The sequence below is a fragment of the Dioscorea cayenensis genome, chromosome 2 (genome assembly GCF_009730915.1).
Source record: "Dioscorea cayenensis subsp. rotundata cultivar TDr96_F1 chromosome 2, TDr96_F1_v2_PseudoChromosome.rev07_lg8_w22 25.fasta, whole genome shotgun sequence".
Taxonomy (NCBI): domain Eukaryota; kingdom Viridiplantae; phylum Streptophyta; class Magnoliopsida; order Dioscoreales; family Dioscoreaceae; genus Dioscorea; species Dioscorea cayenensis.
The window spans coordinates 3,022,597-3,042,184 of record NC_052472.1 but is presented as its reverse complement, the minus strand read 5'-3'; the positions used below and the strand labels follow the sequence as shown (position 1 = coordinate 3,042,184).

The window sequence follows — 19,588 nt, the reverse complement described above, 5'->3', positions numbered from 1 at the left end:
GCCTTGTCCTTATTCAATTGATGCCGAGAGAGCTCCAACTTCTTCATTTAAGGTCTTGAATGCTTCTTTTGGCTCTCCCTCTTCTTGAAATACTGCCCTAAGCTTGTTAATATAAAACACACTAGATTTAGCATCGAATGCCACAATATAATTCTAATACATGCAAAATGAGTGTACAAAATGATATGAAATATATGAACGTTATACACTCATCAAATCATCTACCACTTGATTTTTTTTTTGTATTTTGAAATTAAATAATGACAATACAATTTTTAAATTTATAATCTTAAAAATTAAATTTTTTTTAATAATTTAAAAAAATTTAAGACAAGTCAAAATGACTTGGAAAAAAGATCAAAGACTTGCACTTAATTTATTTACCTATCAAATTAAGTTGTCGACATAACTTCTTAAGTGTGAGAGAAATGAAAACCTATGTAGTTCTTTTAATTTAAATTGAAATTACCATCCACTTACCTATTCGTTACAATCGAGGTCGGCACTTTCCCTTTGACCTTGGTTTCAAATTCTAAGGGTTTGTTATTGTTTTGCTCATTATGTTGTCATTGAAAAAGATATCACTAACTTCAAGGCTTTTCATCGTAGAACATGCAATAATATAATTTATAACTTATCAAAAGTATATAGTGTCAGCTTTCATTATTTTGCTACTATTCAAAAACCTGGAAATTCATATCCAAGTTGATGTTCTCAAAGAATTGGAACGAAGTGTGTAAGAAGTCGACATCCTATGACTATATATATATATATATAGTTTTCTCCGATAATATACTAAGAATAGATTTTGGCTCAAGAGGCCTCCAACTTTGAAGCCATGAGTTCAAATCCGATGAGTAACACTTTTTTAATAAAAATGTTTGAAAAATTAAAAAAAAAAAAAAGAAAGTTCCCACGTTGACATGGTTAACCTGGTAGGTTGACTGACCTGACAGGTTAACCCGGTTAATCCCCAGGGTCATGGGTTTGGATCACCCAGACCTTTAACCAGGTCAGGTATCAGTTGCTAACCAGGCTCGTCATGTTAGTTGAACTAGCTAATTTTTCCAAGCATGTTCTACGGCAAGGCCAAATCTATTCTCTTGCTCGTCCCCCTCTCCTTTTAACTTCAGCGTTTTATACCAATGACCAAGTGGTTTATTGGTAGCCAGGCCCCAGTTAGAACCTTTCACAAGTGGTGAGAGTTCGAATCACCGGTGAGGGCACATTTTTAGGTGTGTGAGTAGTGATTATGTACAGGTGGTTCCAGGGCCCATGTGTGCGTAGACCCCATCTCCACTTACTCCACGGAGGCTTGTGCATTCCCTGTCTTTTTTAGCCGCTCAAAAAAAGAAAACCTTCAGCGTTTATACTCATCAAGCTTCCAGGTCTTTGACTTATGAAACTCTTTGATTCTTTGTTGTCTCAATGTCTTGAGACTAATGTTGACAAACCCGGACCGGGCATGACTCGGTGAAGCTAGAGGTACGTAAGGGGTTAAGGGATCAATTGGGGTTGGACTAGAGTTAATAATAAAATATAAAAGATTACATACTTTATAAAAATTAAAAGAAAAAAATACATATAATTTGAATATAAAAATGTAAATAAATTATTTTTTTATATAAAAAGTATATAATAATATATATATATATATGTATTTGTACATGTACGTAAATGTGTGATTTAAGATTTTATGAAGGAATGAAAATAAAAGAAAATGAGTAAATTGTAAAATAAAGTGAGGGTTTAATTAAAAAATTAAAAAATAAACCCTAATGTGAGTCGATTCCCCAATGCAATCTAGGTTGGCAGCTTCTTTTTCTTCTCATGCTCTTTCTCCCTCCTCCTAATCTAGGCACGCCATCTTCATCTCATAGTTTCAAAACCAGCAACATCTTCGACCATCTCATATGAAATTTTGTTGTCATATTCGTCCATGTAGCCTGCCCACATCCACTCCTCTATGACCCTCAAACCCGGCCAATTCATCCGGTTCCCGGTCTAACTTTCCAAGTCACCAAGTTTTGATAGGATCTTTTTAAAGACAGTTCAAATGTGATGACTGGACCGGGCCTCATGCCCGATTCTTGGTTTTTTCTGTCAGACTAGCTAGGCCGGTTCGGGTTTGACGACCTTACTTGAGAGTCCATAGTTTATTTGTTTATTCATTTTAGTTTTCAAGCCTCAACTCTCCCATGGTTTTGAGCCTTGACTTAGACACAATCAGGTCATGACCTTTCACATGATTGGGTCACTAACTTGATAGCTTTAACTTGTTTGCTTTTGAAATATTTTGTAAACCTCAAGTTATGAGTTTCCCATGTTTGTGAATCATGAATTTGATTTCTTTTAATTTTAATATTTGAAGGGTTTAGAGTTTTATGCTTGTGAAGCTTTTTCTTCATCATAGTCAGAGAAAAGTCTTATTTTCATAACCACTTCACTTAAAATATGTTTTGTTTATCATCTGAAAAACTCCTTTTTATCCTTGCTTGGAGAGCCACTTTTATGCCATTAGTTGACAATATCTCTTTTCTCCTTGTTATTTGAGAGGATTTTATTATTATTATTATTATTATTATTATTATTATTATTATTATTATTATTATTATTATTATCATCATCATCATCATCATCATCATCATCATCATCATCATCATCATCATCATCATCATTATTATTATTATTATTATTATTATTTTCGGGCACCTATGGTTTTGGCATATCACTTAGTGGCTTTTGAGGAAAAATTTCCATTGACTCATGAAAATTTCAAGAAAGGGTGGTAAGGCCCTCATTAAGAATGGCCCATTAACCCAAGAAAATCTCAAGATGGAATACGAAAGGCCCAATTCAAGAGAATAATTTACTCTAGATTCATGAGAGCTGCATCATTTGATACATGTTGGTGATGACATGGCTATTGGAGATAATGTGCCAAAGCACGATGATGTGGCAACTATGATGAGGTAACATAATGATGTGGCAAGACATTGATGACAAGACAAGGTGATGTGGCAACCCATGATGATGTGGCTAAAGATGTCATGGTGCTATATCTGGAGAAGCTATTTTTGGTAAGATAATCAACTTGGAGGATTTCTCTTGAAGTGCAAGCAATGGCTATATGAAGATACAATCTATCTTGGGAAAGTGAATTAACAATGGAAGATCAAGTTTATATTGAAACATAGTTTGGTGAGAACTAAATGAAGATATAAGCTAAGAAAGATAAGAGCAAGCAAGATCTTGACCATGTTAAGGCAAAGCCAAATGAAGACACAATCTTGAAATTGGAGAGAAGCTATTTATGGGCAGATCTATTTCAAAGACACTATTATATATGGAGAAGATTAAAGATCAAGTTTGGAAGATTGTGAAGAACTAAACTTGGATGAATAAGAGATCAAGTTTAGTAACAAAATATTGAAAAATCAAACTTGGATGAATGAAGACCAAGTTTGGGATATAGTAATGACTAAACTTGGATGACTTGGAGATCAAGTTTAGTGAAAGCTTTGAAGATCATTTGGAGATCCTTTAAAGACTATCTTTGGTATGATGGAGACGCAGCATATAGGGTGAGACCCTTGTGAGAGTACTACTGATAAGATGTGAGGAGGCAAGTGAGTTTCTAGTAGGTCGAGATCCAAAGGATTTGATTACATCAACTTAGACTTTGACACAGTCAGGAGAACTGGGGAAGTTTGCAAATCACGTTGTAATGGAAGCTTTGACTTAGTAAAGGTCAGTAGGTTGCTTGCTTCAACCTTTAAGTTTGGAATGTGTCTAGATTATAAGCCACGGAGATTCTAAAAGAGAGAGGTGCTATATTTGAGATGTGGAGATGTTTGTATAAAAAACCATGCTCTAAGAGTTAAGATGTGCCATAAAGAAACCCAAGCGTGTGGGTGAGAGTGAGTGGGCATGGGACAAATCTAGAGAGGGTTCTTGTTTACCTTTGTGACGATGAATGATAGTGTTGCACTCATGTTTATTCCCCTGTTTTAGTTGCTTTTATCTCCAGGCTTGGCCCCCTAGACATAGGTAAGTGTTATGCCCAATTTCTTGAGCCTCCCTTCTCTTTGGTTTGTGTGTGATTATATGAGTGTTTGCAACTTTGCATGAGAGATTGAGTGAATTCTAGCTAATGAGGCACCCACTAGAAATAACTGGTAGTATTAGAGCAAGTCACCATTGTTCATTTATATTTTCAAAGTATATGAGATCTAAGAAAAGTCCGTCAATGGCCAAAAAAGAAAGAGCGTCTATAACATGGCTACCTTTGCTCAATGGGTAAAAGTATCATTATTGGAAGGCTAGTATGAAGGCTTTCATCAAATCAATTGATGAGAATGTGTGAACAGTGGTGGAAGAATGATGGTCTTCCCTGATTTATGTTGATAAAGAGAAGAATGAGATCAAGAAGAAGAAGTGCATCTAAAGTCCCGAAGAGACATGCAAAGCTAATGAAAATAGAAGTGTTCTCAATGCTATCATTAGAGCCGTTGATCATAACCAATTCAAGTATGTTGCAACATGTGACTCAGCAAAAGAATCATGAGATATCTCACAAAGTCAGGGGCGGCTTAAGTTAACTAGAGGGCTAAAGCACAATTTTAGAATAAATATCTAATTTAATTAATAAAAATTAAAATTTATTTAGATTTTATTTTAATAAATACTTGTTTGTTTGTCTTTCTCCATGTTATGAAACACATGATAAAGAGAAATATTTAAAATTTGTGAGCAAAATTTATAAAAGTAAAAATGTAGGAATATGAAAACTACAAAAGCTCCTATTTATAATTAAAAGAAATAAATATTTTATTAATTTTGGAGAAATAAATGCATGAGAAAATCCAATAGGATCAAAATATAATTTTGAAAAGTTGGATAGAGAAGATATGAGATCGATTAAACATCAAAATAAAAATATTTAATATTTTATTGTGTTATTTTAAATTTTAAAAGTTAGCTAAGATTATATAACATTGACTAAATATTAAATTAAAATATTTTTGTATTACGATAATTATTGAAAGTTTTTCAAAATTCTATGTTTTTAAAGTTATTATTGAAAAATCTAAAGATGAGGCCTTAAAATTAAAATTATTGTTAAAAAGACATGATGAGGCTTTAAAATTAAAATTATTATTAAAAAAAAATCTAAAGATGACACCTTAAAATTAAAATTATAATTAAAAAATCTAAAACTGAGGCCTTAAAAATATTGGGGCCTAAAGCAATTGCTTCATTGGTCTTACCCTTGAGCCGGCCCTGCACAAAGAATCCATGAAAGAACAAATTTAGTGCGAGTCTCTAATCTTTAAATGTTGACTACTAAGCTCCATAATCTCAGGATGGAAGAAGATGAGACTAGGGCCGGACATAGGCAAGGCCATGCCTAAGGCCCCAAGATTTTTGAGGGCCCCATAATTCATATATTTTTTTAAAAAAAATTATATTTAATATTTTCATTTAGTATTATCCTATCCAGATAATTATCATATTGAAGATTTAACTTTTTTTTCAACTATAAAATGTGTAACAAATTTGGCATGAGGCCCCAGTAATTTTTCAGGTCCTCACAATGTATTTTTGTAAGTTATATTTTTAATTTTTATTTACTATCATCTTATAATCTTGTCCATATAATTATCTTGAAAATTTAAAATTTCTTTAAACTATAACACCTAATTTATTATAATATCAATGCAAAAAAAATTGGTTTAGAATGGGGCCCCACAATTTTTCAGTCTCACAATTCGTGTTTTTAAAATTATATTTAAACTTTTTGTTTACTATCATATGATCCTATCAAGATAATTATAATTTAAAAAAAATTATTTTTTTAACTCTAAAACTTATCTTATTTAATTTATTGATTTATGGTAATATTTTTTTTATTTTGACTCTATAATTTATTATTTTATAAAAATAATTGAAAAACATTTATTATGATTTTATCTAGGTCAAATTTTCTATAAGACCGGCCTGGTAACATCATCACACCTACTTGATTGCAACTTGAGTAATAACTCATGATGTTGATGTTGCATGCACTAAATTCAATGTATTTCTGACAGTACGATGAACCAAAATATGAACATCAAGTTGCAGGGCAATCAGGGTATGCAATACTTTGACAAGGACGGTGCATGGCTTATCATTTTTAGGAGATCTAAATTATTATATTCATTTGTTGAAAAGATATTTGTCTACATGCATATTATATTTATATTCTAATAAATAACATATAAAATTTTCAAATATACAAGTAAAGGGAGAAATTATTTAGGTATAGGTATAATTTAAAATCAAATCTTCAATTATTTATTCTAATATGTGATTCGACATTAAAGTGTATTTAATTAATAGGTATGATACAACACTATCAACTCTAAATAGAATTAGAGTTTATTACAATGTGAATTTGATGGATTTCCAAGTATGGGAAGTGACTGACTTAGGAACATGAAATAAAGCTAATGTTTAAGGAAAGTTTTATTACCATATCATAAAGCATATAGCAAAATGAACAGTGCCTCACAAACACACAGAGAGCCAATCTTATTATTCCATGACACAATACAGGAATAAACTAGTAAATATAATCTCACATAGAGAATTGTTTCCATCTACTCCTTCCTAGCAGTCTACTAAACATGGTCCTCTTGCATGATGTGGGAAATTGCCACGCTCCTAAGCTTCACCTTAAGCACCTGGAAAGACAAGTGCTTTGGTTTCCACTTAGATGTGACATAGTTATAGCCTCCAGCTTTGTCTCATCATTCCTCCAGAACACCACCATGTATGCCTTGCTCTTCCCAGTTTCATGGCTATAAAACACTATGTACAGAAAGAGCTGTGCATGATACGCCACGAGCTTCAACATTCTTATTAATTAAACTTCTAAGTTTTTCTCACACACACACACACAATAACAAGGGGAGAGAGAGAGAGAGAGAGAGAGAGAGAGAGAACTAGAGAATATGAGGTCAAGGATAGGTCTGTGAATGGGATAGTTGGGTAACACTTTATGCCAGTAGACTTAGGAAGTTAATGCATGGGTAGTTGTTGCTGTGATCTGAAATAACGTAGCATCTTAATTAGTAAAAGAATATAATGGTTTAAATGATATTGAGGAGATGTAATTGCTTACCAAGATGAGAGCAAAGACATTTAGGAAGTAATTTATGGTTCAAGACAGAGATGCACTATTGTAGAGAAGAGTAACTTTAGAAGAGAAGGAGGGAAGAAGAAGAAGAAGAAGAAGACGAGAAGAGACAGAGTCTAGCAAAAAGATTCTTACTTTTGCTTTCATTCATTACCCTTTTATAATGGGACCATTACAATGATTTGTGTTAAACACCATGTGTGGCAAGATAATGGTGGACTCTATAACAACCTCTCCACCAACCTGGATATCTTTGATAAATTAATCATATTATTAATTAAATTGGCCATTCAGGGCATTGTAACAAACACCACGTGTGCTAGGATAATGGCTGACTATAAAACAATATCTCTAACATCCTGGATATCTTTGATTACATAATCATATCATTCATTAAACTGGTTATTCAAGGCATTATAATGAACACCATGTGTGCCAAAATAATGGCTGACTCTATAATAACCTCTCTACCTACCTAGATATCTTTGATTACATAATGATATCATTCATTACTAATTCAGACTACTAATTACGTAGTTATCCAATATCTTGAGAATGGCTTACTCTCTTGGACACAAATGCGGCTTTTGTCAATGTATTTTGGACATCCTAATGATGTGTGTTGACTTTTTTATTAAATGATGAACCTATTTAATTGATTGAGTTTGAGGGTAGTCGGACAAGGAAATGTATAGTAGATTGGTGATAAGTGCTTGTGTGATAAGAATACGAAGTGTTCTTTCCTTGTGTTGAGCATTACTTTTCTCGTGTTTTAATGCTAATATGTGTGTATTTATGCTACTTTCATGCAAGTAGGACTGTGAGGCTGAATATGAGAGAAAGAAGCCAATGTGGGTCGTAATGCACCAATTTGGAGGAAATCTTGCTAAGGTTCAAACGTGAATAAATAGGTCGGGTTCGAAATGCGGGAATGTGTGCCAACCTCCTCGTATTCAAGTTAGCACAACTATTTGGAGGGGCACAAGGGCAACCACATTCAAGCATTCTGACTTGTGCATATAGAACAAGATCTCCACCAACATGATTGAAGAAGCAAAGCTATCCAAGACGTAAACGTGTGGCCATTTGCGTTATCTCGATGAAAGCATGGATTTGGGAGTATTTTGGGCCGGTACTAAAGTAGGGCACTGTAGCAAGAATATTATACCGGTACTGATCACAGAGAAAAACAGAGAATACACATGGACTTGTGGAAATTCCACATGCCAGTGTGAAAAATCCATAGGGGCGCTCACACGGGCGTGTGAAATCTCGATTCAAGCCCTTTAAAAGCCGATTTCAGCCCGCTATTTCAGCATTCTTTTCTCCATCTTTTCCCCAACTTGAGAGAGGGCGGCGGCTAGGGTTTTGAGAGGTATTGGCTAGGGCTTTGAAGAGGTTCTATGGCTCCAACATCGCGCGCCATTTGGAAAAGGTTAGTGGGAGAGCTTTCGTCAGCACCGATTCGGCGAGGTGTATCCTAGGCCGGACAAAGGGACCCTTGCGACGAGTAGAGGACTCTCCACAAGACCATCGTAATGACTAACAAGGGGGTTTTCTATGCATGCTTTGTTTTTACATTCGATTTCATTGATTGTATCTGGCTCCATGGAGAGCTAAACCCCTAGTGGGTACTTGGGTATTTGTGAACCCTAGGATGTATTCGTTTCATTGAACCTCTTTATTATGCTTTTAATTAATTGATGTTTATTGTGAGTTCCGATCTTGGAGACTTGATTGTATGAATGCTCCCCTAGAGTGACACTAGGGTTGAGAGTTCTTCTTGGCAACTCTTGTGAGTGAGTGACACACCATGAGAGTTAGACAAATCTAGATTGGAGAGGGTTGAGAGGGTGAGTTGAGAGATAGCGGAGCGTCCCCTTTCCCCTCCGGTGTGATCTATTCTACCTCCACGTTCCAAGAGTTCTTTGCGGCCATAGTAGAGTGAATGGGCTAAGGGATGACCTTCCGCTGGGGCTTAGTTGCGAGTGCAACGGAGTGAAGCGTTGAAGTTATTTTATCATCTAGGGCTTAATTGTGGCTAGGGATCTTTCACCAGGACCAAAGGGTTAAGTCTATACATAGAAATAGGGTTTATCACTTGAAATCCCTAGAGCTCATTGCAATTCTATGTGAGTGCGAGGTTGAGAGGTTATTCAAACTTTCTTCGGGGACATATATAGAGTTAGGCATGGTTGACCTTAGATTTGGGATCATGTAATTGAGGATTTCCACGACTCATTGTTGCATCAATTAGGAAGTATAATAGAGGGTTCTTGCACTTGAAACGCTTTTCCTAGGCGGATAAATATCCGAGTACCCAATCTTTATCGATTGCCTTACCTTCTCCTTTACTTGTGCCTTCTGTCTTGTTGTTTTTATTTTCATTATTTCATATTTTGTCACACATATCACTATTCATCTTCCACATTAGTTTAGAAACAACTAAAGTGTCTTTATTCCCTTACTCTATGTGGATACGATACCCACTCATATGAGATTATTACTTCGACACCCGTGCACTTGCGGTTTACACACATATACGGACGTGCCAAGTTTTTGGCGCCGTTGCCGGGGAGTAGGCGTTTAGAGATACTTTGCACTTTGTTTTCTTAGATATTCATTTATTCATTCTATTTTATATTTTCTTATTCTATCATCATTTTGATTTCTTTTTCTTTCTTTTTGGGTGTAGCTCCAGGTTATGACCCGAGAGAACCCCTCCATACTGATTGAAGAAGATCTCGAGCTTGATTGTACACTGAGAAGAAAAGGGAAAAAAACCTGTGCAAGAACAGTCTAATCTAGCTGATTTAGAAGTAGAAGAATCTGAAAACATGGCAGAACAGAATGAGCAGCAGCGGATATTATCCGATTATGCCATACCTTCAGTATTGGGGACACAATCGAGTATTGTGCGTCCCCCGATTACAGCTCTGAACTTTGAGCTGAAGCCGGCATTCATTCACATGTTGCAGCAATCCGTACAGTTTAATGGTTTGGTTGATGAGGATCCGAACAGTCATATAGAGAACTTTCTCGAGGTGTGTGATATGCTGAAGATAAACGGGGTGACAGATGATGCCATCAAGTTGAGAGCCTTCCCATTTTCCTTAAAAGGGAGAGCGAAGCATTGGCTACACTCATTACCTAGAGCATCAATTACCACATGGGAGGAGATGGTAGAAGCTTTTCTTGGCCGTTATTTCCCTCCCTGAAAATCTGCAAAGCTTAGGAATGAGATCTCATCCTTTGTACAATTGGAATTGGAGTCTCTATTTGAGACGTGGGAAAGGTTCAAGGAGCTCCAGAGAAAAAGCGCGCAACACGGATTCCTGGAGTGGATGACTGTTCGGACCTTTTACAACGGTCTGAATCGGAGTAGAAAGCAACTCTTGGGTGCGGCAGTAGGAGGTACCTTAGGTAGCAAGACCCCCGATGAGGTTCATCACTTAATTGAAGAAATGGGTTTAAACAACTACCAGTGGAATGCTAGGGAGAAGAAAAAGGTGGTCGGTCTCTATGAGATAGATGCAGTGACTTCGTTGGCGGCTCAAGTGGAATCATTGGGTAAGAAGTTAGATCTTCTAACTTCGAACAGAGTAGCGGCCGTGACTACTTGCATCGGGTGTGGTGGAGGGCGTGCTCCCTCCGATTGCCCGATATCTATTGGTGATGTATCTTCGGTTGAGAACGTCAATTTTGTGGGTAATGGCATGAGGAATCAAGGAAATCCATACAGCAGTACCTACAATCCGGGTTGGAAGAGTCATCCTAATTTCTCGTGGAGCAACCAAGGTCCACAAAAGGCCATAGGGCCACCGGGTTTTCAACAACAACAGAAAGCCCCAAACATGTTAAACAGAGTTTCAGGTTTGGAGACCCTAATGAACGATTTGGAGAAAGCCTTAACTAGGTTTGTGCAATCGTCAGATACAAGATTTCAATCATTTGAGGCTACACTTAGCAACCATACCACCTCTTTGCATAATCTTGAAAATCAAGTGGGGCAGATTGCGAAGTCTCTATCAGAAAGGCCACATGGAAGCTTACCGAGTAATACCGAGACCAACCCTAGAGAGCATGTGAAGGCGATTACTTTGAGAAGTGGTCATGAGGTTGAGGGTAAGTTTCCGAGTGAGAAGCCAAATGAACACGCACCCGAGGTTATAGAGGTTGAAAAGGGAGCAAGCAAAGAGAAGGAGGTGGCAACCCCCACCTTTGAAGCCAAGAATCCCTTATCCCTCTAGATTGAAGAATGACCAAGGGGATGAACAGTACAAGAAGTTCCTGAGTTTGTTCAAACAACTCCACATTAATATTCCTTTTGTTGAGGCATTGGCTCAAATGCCTAAGTATGCAAAATTCTTGAAAGACTTTTTGACCAACAAGAGGAAGTTAGAGGATAGTGCTTCAATGATTTTAGATGCATCTTGCTTGGTAGTTTTGCAAAAGAACATGCCGAACAAGAAGAAAGACCTGAGAAGCTTCATCATTCTGTGTAATATTAGCAATCTAGGTGAAGAAATGGCATTGGCGGACTCAGGGGTCAGTATCAATGTCATGCCATACCTCTTCTTTCAAAAGCTAGGCTTGGGCGAGCCTAGGCCTACTCGGATGACTTTGCAATTGGCGGATCGAACGGTGAGACATCCGAGGGGTATCATCGAAGATGTGCTTATCAAGGTGGACAAATATATATTTCCTGTAGACTTTCATAGTGCTAGACGTCGATGAGGATGCGGATGTACCCTTGATATTTGGGAGGCCATTTTTGCGGACTTCCAAGGCATTGATTGACATGGACGGCGGGGAGCTAACTTTGAGAGTTGGAGATAACGAGTTCACATACCGCCTTGCTGAAGCCATGACGTATTCTCTTGATTTTGATGATACTTTGTATTTTCTAGACGCTACTAATGAGATTGTTAATGAATACATACAGGAAATGTTCAATCTGGATCCATACAAAGGATTGCTCGGCCAAGAGGAGGACAATGAAGAAGTAATGATGCTTGGTTGGACGGAAGAAGTACCATCTACCCCGGGGATCTTGAAGCAGGTGCTCCAGAAATTGAAGAGGGCTAGGAGACGCCACCGGAAATGCTCCAAGGCTGTTAGAGACGTGAGTGAACCGAACAAACTGGGTGAATCATTGCTAGGCGGTCCCAAGCCCGACAATTCACCCTCTACCCTCAAGAGATTTTGCTCATCATGTTTCCAAGCCATGGGTAAGAGGGTAACTTTCATCTATGATCCCCCGTGAGGTAAGACAAGGTACGTCAAGCTAAGTGATGTTAAACAAGCGCTTCTTGGGAGGCAACCCAAGTGTTTACTGTTTTCATAATTTGGTAGTTCAATGTTGCTTGAATAAATTATTGAGTGTTGGTATCTTGATGTTTTATATTTCTGATGTGATTTTATCGTGGGTTTTCAAGTTCATAGTGTGTTTTCATGTGAATTTGGCAAAGTTTTGGTCGTTTGAGCTATTTCTCATGTTTTTCACTGGTATAAATTGCATATTAGGGCAGGATCTGAGTGTGTAAACATGTTCAGAAATATTCTGCAGAGCCTACAGAATTTTCAAAGGAATCTAGAGAAAACACACGCCCGTGGTTTTGTATTGCGAGCTCATCCAGAGAAGGCATAGGGGCGTGGACTCTCCCCTGTGCACGACCATGCGATTCTCACACGCCCATGGGTAATTTCTGCACGGGCGTGTGAATTCCCATGAGATTGGCAAACTTTTCTGAAAGCACATAGGGGCTTGGACTCGCCCCTGTGGGCGACCTTGTCAAAATCGCATGGGCGTGGGTAATTTCCGCACGCCCATGCGAATCTCTGGAGAGGGGCTCTCTTCATCCCGAGAAGTCACAGGGGCGTGCCCTTGCGCCTATGAGTTGGGCTTGTGAATACCCACGCCCATGCGGAATTTCCACACGGGCGTGCGGAACACTTAGCAATTTTTCTCGGATGTCCAAAGTAGCCATAGGGGCATGCGGCTACCCCTGTGGTCGGGCGCACGAGTGTGGGTATTTTTCACACGCCCGTGTATTTGCGTTCAGAGGTAGTGAGTGTTTTTCTCGAGAGCACACAGGGGCGTGCACTTGCCCCTGTAAAGCTTTCTGTGGAGGGACACATGCGTGTGTAATTTCCACGCGCCCATGCGGATGTAAAGAACTCCAAGAGGCGCGAGTCCTTTTGAAAGGATTATCGTTTCTCTTCACCCTAATATCCTCCATTTGTCTGAGAGCACCTCTACATTGTTACCCGACCTCATATCGCCAATTTGGAAGGATTTTGCTTGGTTTTTGGGCCGTTTTCAAAACTTTCTCATCTCAACTCGACGGTAAGCCTTAGCTTTGATTTCCTTCACAAATTTATGATTTTCATCGATGAAACCAGTCAATAATACTTTGTTTCTTTAATTAGAATGATTATTTATATTTAGAATGAAGTAAAAGCGTTGTAATGGTGAATTTGTGTAGTTTGAAGCGTGGTTGTGCGTTTGTTTACTGCACGTGGATCCACACGGGTGTGCAAAAAATCCGCACGACCGTGTGGATTTATGCAGCTATGTTTAATTAACTAGTTTGATCAATTCTCTTTCAATTTTTACAGACAATGGCACCCAGGTCAAAGAAGGAAGATGATAAGCGTCCGTGAGAGTCGTCTCCTGAGTCCGAGAGCATGAGATTCACTATCCCCGAGCATCAGGCTTGTTTTGAGTGTCTGTCGAGACTTCGGCTCGGATAGACTCGGTTCTTGGACACGGGTATATTGAGAGGTTTGCAGCAGGGGAGATAAGTTCGCTGATGAGGTCTAGGATCTCATTTCAGTGTGTGGTTGGAGGCAGTTATTGTCGATTAGAGAGCCAGCCATCCGGGAGCTTACACTGGAGGTTCTGTCGACATTCAAGTTCGACAGATCCTATGCGAGATTCGACGACCTCGACGTAGTTCAGTTCGGAGCACTTGGACATCACTATAGTCTGAGTATCACTCAGTTTTCAGTTCTACTCGGCTTGTACGAGGAGGCATTTATAGACATTGAGGAGTATTCGCAGTTACCGACACATTATCCTGGATCTCTGACCCCACAGAGAGTTTACTAAGCATTATGTGGTCAGGGCCAGTATGAGCTAGGGTTGTCCAAGGCCACGTGTCTTTCCGGACCTGCATACCGATATCTACATGCCATCATGAGCAGGTCGATGAATGGCCATGGTGATAGCACTGGCGTTCTTAGCCGGCAGGAGCTTCTATACTTATATTCGATGATGCAGCGCACACCGATCCATCTAGGGCACATCGTCGCTGAGTACATTCGACATCAGGGCCAGTATGCCAGATTGCGATCTTCTTGGGTCCATACATTACGAGATTGGCTCTGGGTATGGGTCTCTTGGGCATGATTCGCGGGGCGGAGAAGACGAGTACACCTGCGCCCATGAGCCTGGAAATGATGAGATTGATGGGCATGGTCCGTAGGGTTTAGACGGGGGTTTATGCTATGGTTCTACTGGTCCCAAAGATAGCCGAGGAGGAGGGAGATGATGCCGAGGCTTCCCAGCCTGCCCCCGAGCCTCAGTTAGCACCTATGGAGACCAAGGTACCTCCGGTGATAGAGGACCCACCCCCCATGTGCATGTTTTCAGCATCTCGAGCCCTAGGATCGCTTTGAGAGGCTCGAGAGCGTTGTGGGGGTGATACGGACAGAGGTAGCAGAGGCCCAAGTAGAGATTGCCGATATTAGGGCTGCGCAGGCCGCACAGTATACAGAGTTCATGGCAATTTTTGACACATAACAGCAGATCTTAGAGCGAGACGTCGGCTCATCATTTGTCCTGTGGCCGAGGGCTCCTCAAGCCCCCTCGGTTTCTCCTTTCCGCATTTTATTTTGGACTTGTATACTCAGAAAGGACTTTCCTTCTGAGTATATTTTCATTTTGTATCTCGAGTTGTATTCATTGTCTTATCTTTAATATACTCGAGTTATTTTTGTTTTTATTGAGCTTCACTGAACCCCCTCGTATATGCGTGCAGATGGTTTTGTCATCATGGGAATTGAGACTTTGTCATGGATACGGCTAAGGTGTTTTGGCACTTGGCTGTGTGAGCTTCACAACCCATTGGAACAACACTCCCAAGGACTTAGCTCCATCAAATGCAACACTAGGAGTTAGGGGAGTATTGTTTTGATTGCTTCTCTCACATCTAAATTTAATTGATTTACATTATGAATGAGCTTGCATGTGTACATTGGGGATAATGTACAACTTAAGTGTGGGGAGGAGTTTCATAGTGCACGCATTTCTTTTATACTAGTTTTGATTGATATACATGCTCACATAGCCAATGGCAGTTCACCTTAGTCGCATTGATTGTATTCTTGAGTTTAGGAGAATTTTTAACATTGAATGTTTTCATGCTCTAGTTTTTGCTTGAATTTCTAGGAATTTTTGCCCGATTGACACTTGTTGCACTACTCACTCTTTGAACTCTTTTGGAAACTCATATTTGATGTATAAGGGACTAGTTATAGTTGTTTCTTGTGTTAATTCTAAAAAAAAATGAAAAAAATGAAAAGAAAGAACAAAATAGTTTTGTTGTTTAGTTGTGCTTGTTGGGTGGAAAGAGCAACCACCTATGATGTATGAAGCTACTCTCATAAGTCGGATACTAGTTATGCCCTAATAAGAGAAAGAGCTATCTCATGGGATGTGTGAAAGCTACCACCCCGGTAGAAAGAGCTACCACCTCGAAAGTGTGAAAGCCACCTTAGCAGCCACTTTGGAAAGGGCTACCTTAGAGGATGTGTGAAGCTACTAGCCTTTTGAATTTTTGTCACCTTTTATAGATAAATAAGTCCCTTATACGTACAACTTTGAGGAGTATACTTTGGGTTGACTTGAGTGAGTTCACATACTTACACAATTTCGGGTTTGTTGTCCTTTTTTATTCAAGTCTTTAGCTAGAGCATTGATTTTTCGTATTTAGTGTTGAAATTTCCCTTACTTGTAGAATGCCCTCTATGTATGCTTTGGTGAACCTAAGGCCAAGCACTTCTCTCAGGTTATAAGTGCTTGTGTGATAAGAATACGAAGTGTTTCTTTCCTTGTGTTGAGCATTACTTTTCTCGAGTTTTAAGGCTAATATGTGTGTATTTATGCTACTTTCATGCAAGTAGGGTTGTGAGGCTGAATATGAGAGAAAGGAAGCCAATGTGGGTCGTAATGCACCAATTTGGAGGAAATCTTTGCTAAGGTTCAAACGCGAATAGATAGGTCGGGTTCGAAATGCGGGAATGTGTGCCAACCTCCTCATATTCGAGTTAGCACAACTATTTGGAGGGGCACAAGGGCAGCCACATTCAAGCATTCTGACTTGTGCATATAGAACAAGATCTCCACCAATATGTCCATTACTGAAGAAGCAAAGCGATCCACGACGTAAACGTGTGCCCATTTGCGTTACCTCGATGAAAGCATGGATTTAGGAGTATTCCGGGCTAGTACTGTTGTAGGGTATTGTAGCAAAAACAGTAGCAAGAATACTGTACCGCACTATTCACAGAGGAAAACAGAGAATCCACATGGACTTGTGAAAATTCCACATGCCCGTGTGAAAAATCCATAGGGGCGCTCACACGGGCGTGTGAAACTCGATTCCAGCCCTTTAAAAGCCTATTTCAGCCACGATTTCAGCATTCTTTTCTCCATCTTTTCCCCAACATGAAAAGAGGGTAGCGGCTAGGGTTTTGAGAGGTATTGGCTAGGGCTTTGGAGAGGTTCTACGGCTCCAACATCGTGCGCCGTTTGGAAGAAAGTTAGTGGGAGAGCTTTCGTCGGCACTGATCCGGCGAGGTGTATCCTAGGTCGGACAAAGGGACCCTTGCGACGAGTAGAGGACTCTCCACAAGACCATCGCCATGACTAACGAGGGGGTTTTCTATGGATGCTTTGTTTTTACATTAGATTTCATTGATTGTATCTAGCTCCATGGAGAGCTAAACCCCTAGTGGTTACTTGGGTATTTGTGAACCCTAGGATGTATTCATTTCATTGAACCTCTTTATTATGCATTCAATTAATTAATGTTTATTGTGAGTTCCAATCTTGGAGATTTGATTGTATGAATACTCCCCTAGAGTGACATTAGGGTTGAGAGTTCTTCTTGGCAACTCTTGTGAGTGAGTGACACACCATGAGAGTTAGACAAAGCTAGATTGGAGAGGGTTGAGAGGGTGAGTCGAGAGGTAGCGGAGTGTCCCCTTTCCCCTCCAGTGTGATCTATTCTACCTCCATGTTCCAAGAGTTCTTTGCGGCCATAGTAAAGTGAATGGACTAAGGGATGACCTTCCGCTGGGGCTTAGTTGCGAGTGCAACGGAGTGTAGCGTTAAAGTTATTTTAGCATCTAGGGCTTAATTGTGGCTAGGGATCTTTCACCAGGACCAAAGGGTTAAGTCTATACATAGAAATAGGGTTTATCACTTGGAATCCCTAGAGCTCATTGCAATTCTATGCGAGTGCGAGGTTGAGAGGTTATTCAATCTTTCTTCGGGGACATATATAGAGTTAGGCATGGTTGACCATAGATTTGGGATCATGTAATTGAGGATTTCCATGACTCATTGTTGCATCAATTAGGAAGTATAATAGAGGGTTCTTGCACTTGAAACGCTTTTCCTAGGCGGATCAATATCCAAGTACCCCATTTTTATCGATTGCCTTACCTTCTCCTTTACTTGTGCCTTCTATCTTGTTGTTTTTATTTTCGCTATTTCATATTTTGTCACACTTATCACTATTCATCTTCCACATTAGTTAAGAAACAACTCAAGTGTCTTTATTCCCTACTCTTTGTGGATACGATACCCACTCATCTGGGATTATTACTTCGACACCCGTGCACTTGCGGTTTACAGGCATATACGGATTTGCCAATTGGGAATAGAGGTATGAAACCTACTTTACGGATGTGCTGTTTATTAACTTGATAATGAAATTTATAAAAATTATCATAAAAATTTATGAAGTTAGGAGTCTGGTTCATTAAAAGATGTTTTTAGTTCATTTGCTTGGAATAAAACATGTTTGAATATTATTATTTTATTTATTTTTAATTTTTATTTAATTTTTTTAGGTGATCATCATGTCATATCGACCATCATATACCTATGTCTATGTGAATGGTAGAGGCTAGATGAGATGATTATGTTAAACCATAAACATTGAATGCCAATCTTAATCTCCACTACTATTATATAAAGATGATGATCATCATGTGTTAATTCACATAAAATCTAACATAAATATAAACTTAAGATTCTACACAATTAATTAAATTTTAATTAAATAACAAAGAAGTAAAAAAAAACCAAGCTTGAACAAGAGATCAAAGAATGAGGGAGTGAAGCCAAGCTCATCTCAAGCACAGTTAGGGTACGGATCTGAGCATGACCCCCTAAGATTTCAAGTCTCTAATTAATTATAATAAAAATTTGAAAATATGTAATAAATACTAATAAAGTCAATAAACAAATGGATTTGTCAATTTAAGGTCCATAATGTGTTTTAAAGATTTATTCGATGGCTAAGGACATATATCAAGTTTGTTATTTATGTATAAGTGATGAAACGTTTACAATTTTTATTTTTTTTTAATTTTTTTAATATTATTATTTTTATTTGATAATGTAGACAAGTCATCTCACATATACACCCCAAATCTTTAATCATGCTTTGAAAGGAATTGAATTGTCGACCTTTCCTATGAGAGTTATTCATACTTCCACTCGAATTGCAATAATAGTTTAAAAATAAAACTTCAATTATATTTAAACTTATTCAGCAAAGAGCTACAACAGAATCTCAAGAACCACAATTTGGCACACTCCTAAACCCTACCATTGTAGCTATAATAGGAATTCAATCATGAATTTTTTTATATTAGATGTATAAATTTCATGATCCATGAGAAAATTTGGGAAATTATTTGAAATGTAATTGGCCAAAACTAACACGGTTCAATGATTTCTACTTTCTCTCTTCAAAATCTCATTAAAAGATTAATTTATTTTTTTAAAGATAATTTCAATCACAATTTAGGGATGAATTGCGTCAACTTAAAGAATTCAATCAAATATAATGGCTTTGATAAATTTTGGATAAACTCAGATTTTTAAGATATATAAGCAACCTCGGATCGGCCCTAGGCATAGGCGACCAAGGCCTATAACTAGGGCCCCAAGATTTCTGAGGGCCCATAATTCATATATTTTTTTAAATAAATTATATTTAATATTTTCATTTATTATTATTCTATCCATATTGTCATAACCAGCTTGTACTGTAGCTAAAACCAGTACAGTACTGTAGTTTTTCAGACAGTGCTGTAGCAGCA

General features: G+C 38.3%; 1 protein-coding gene and 1 non-coding gene across 2 annotated transcripts in view; both read right to left on the bottom strand.

The window, feature by feature from the left end:
• The window catches only part of LOC120279655 (glutathione S-transferase F10-like), an 85,882-nt gene that overhangs the window by 26,260 nt on the left and 40,034 nt on the right, over positions 1 to 19,588 (bottom strand). The window lies entirely within an intron of this gene.
• On the bottom strand, positions 10,411 to 10,517 carry LOC120281381. The gene has a single exon (XR_005542554.1). It is a non-coding gene; the product is annotated as a small nucleolar RNA R71 (small nucleolar RNA).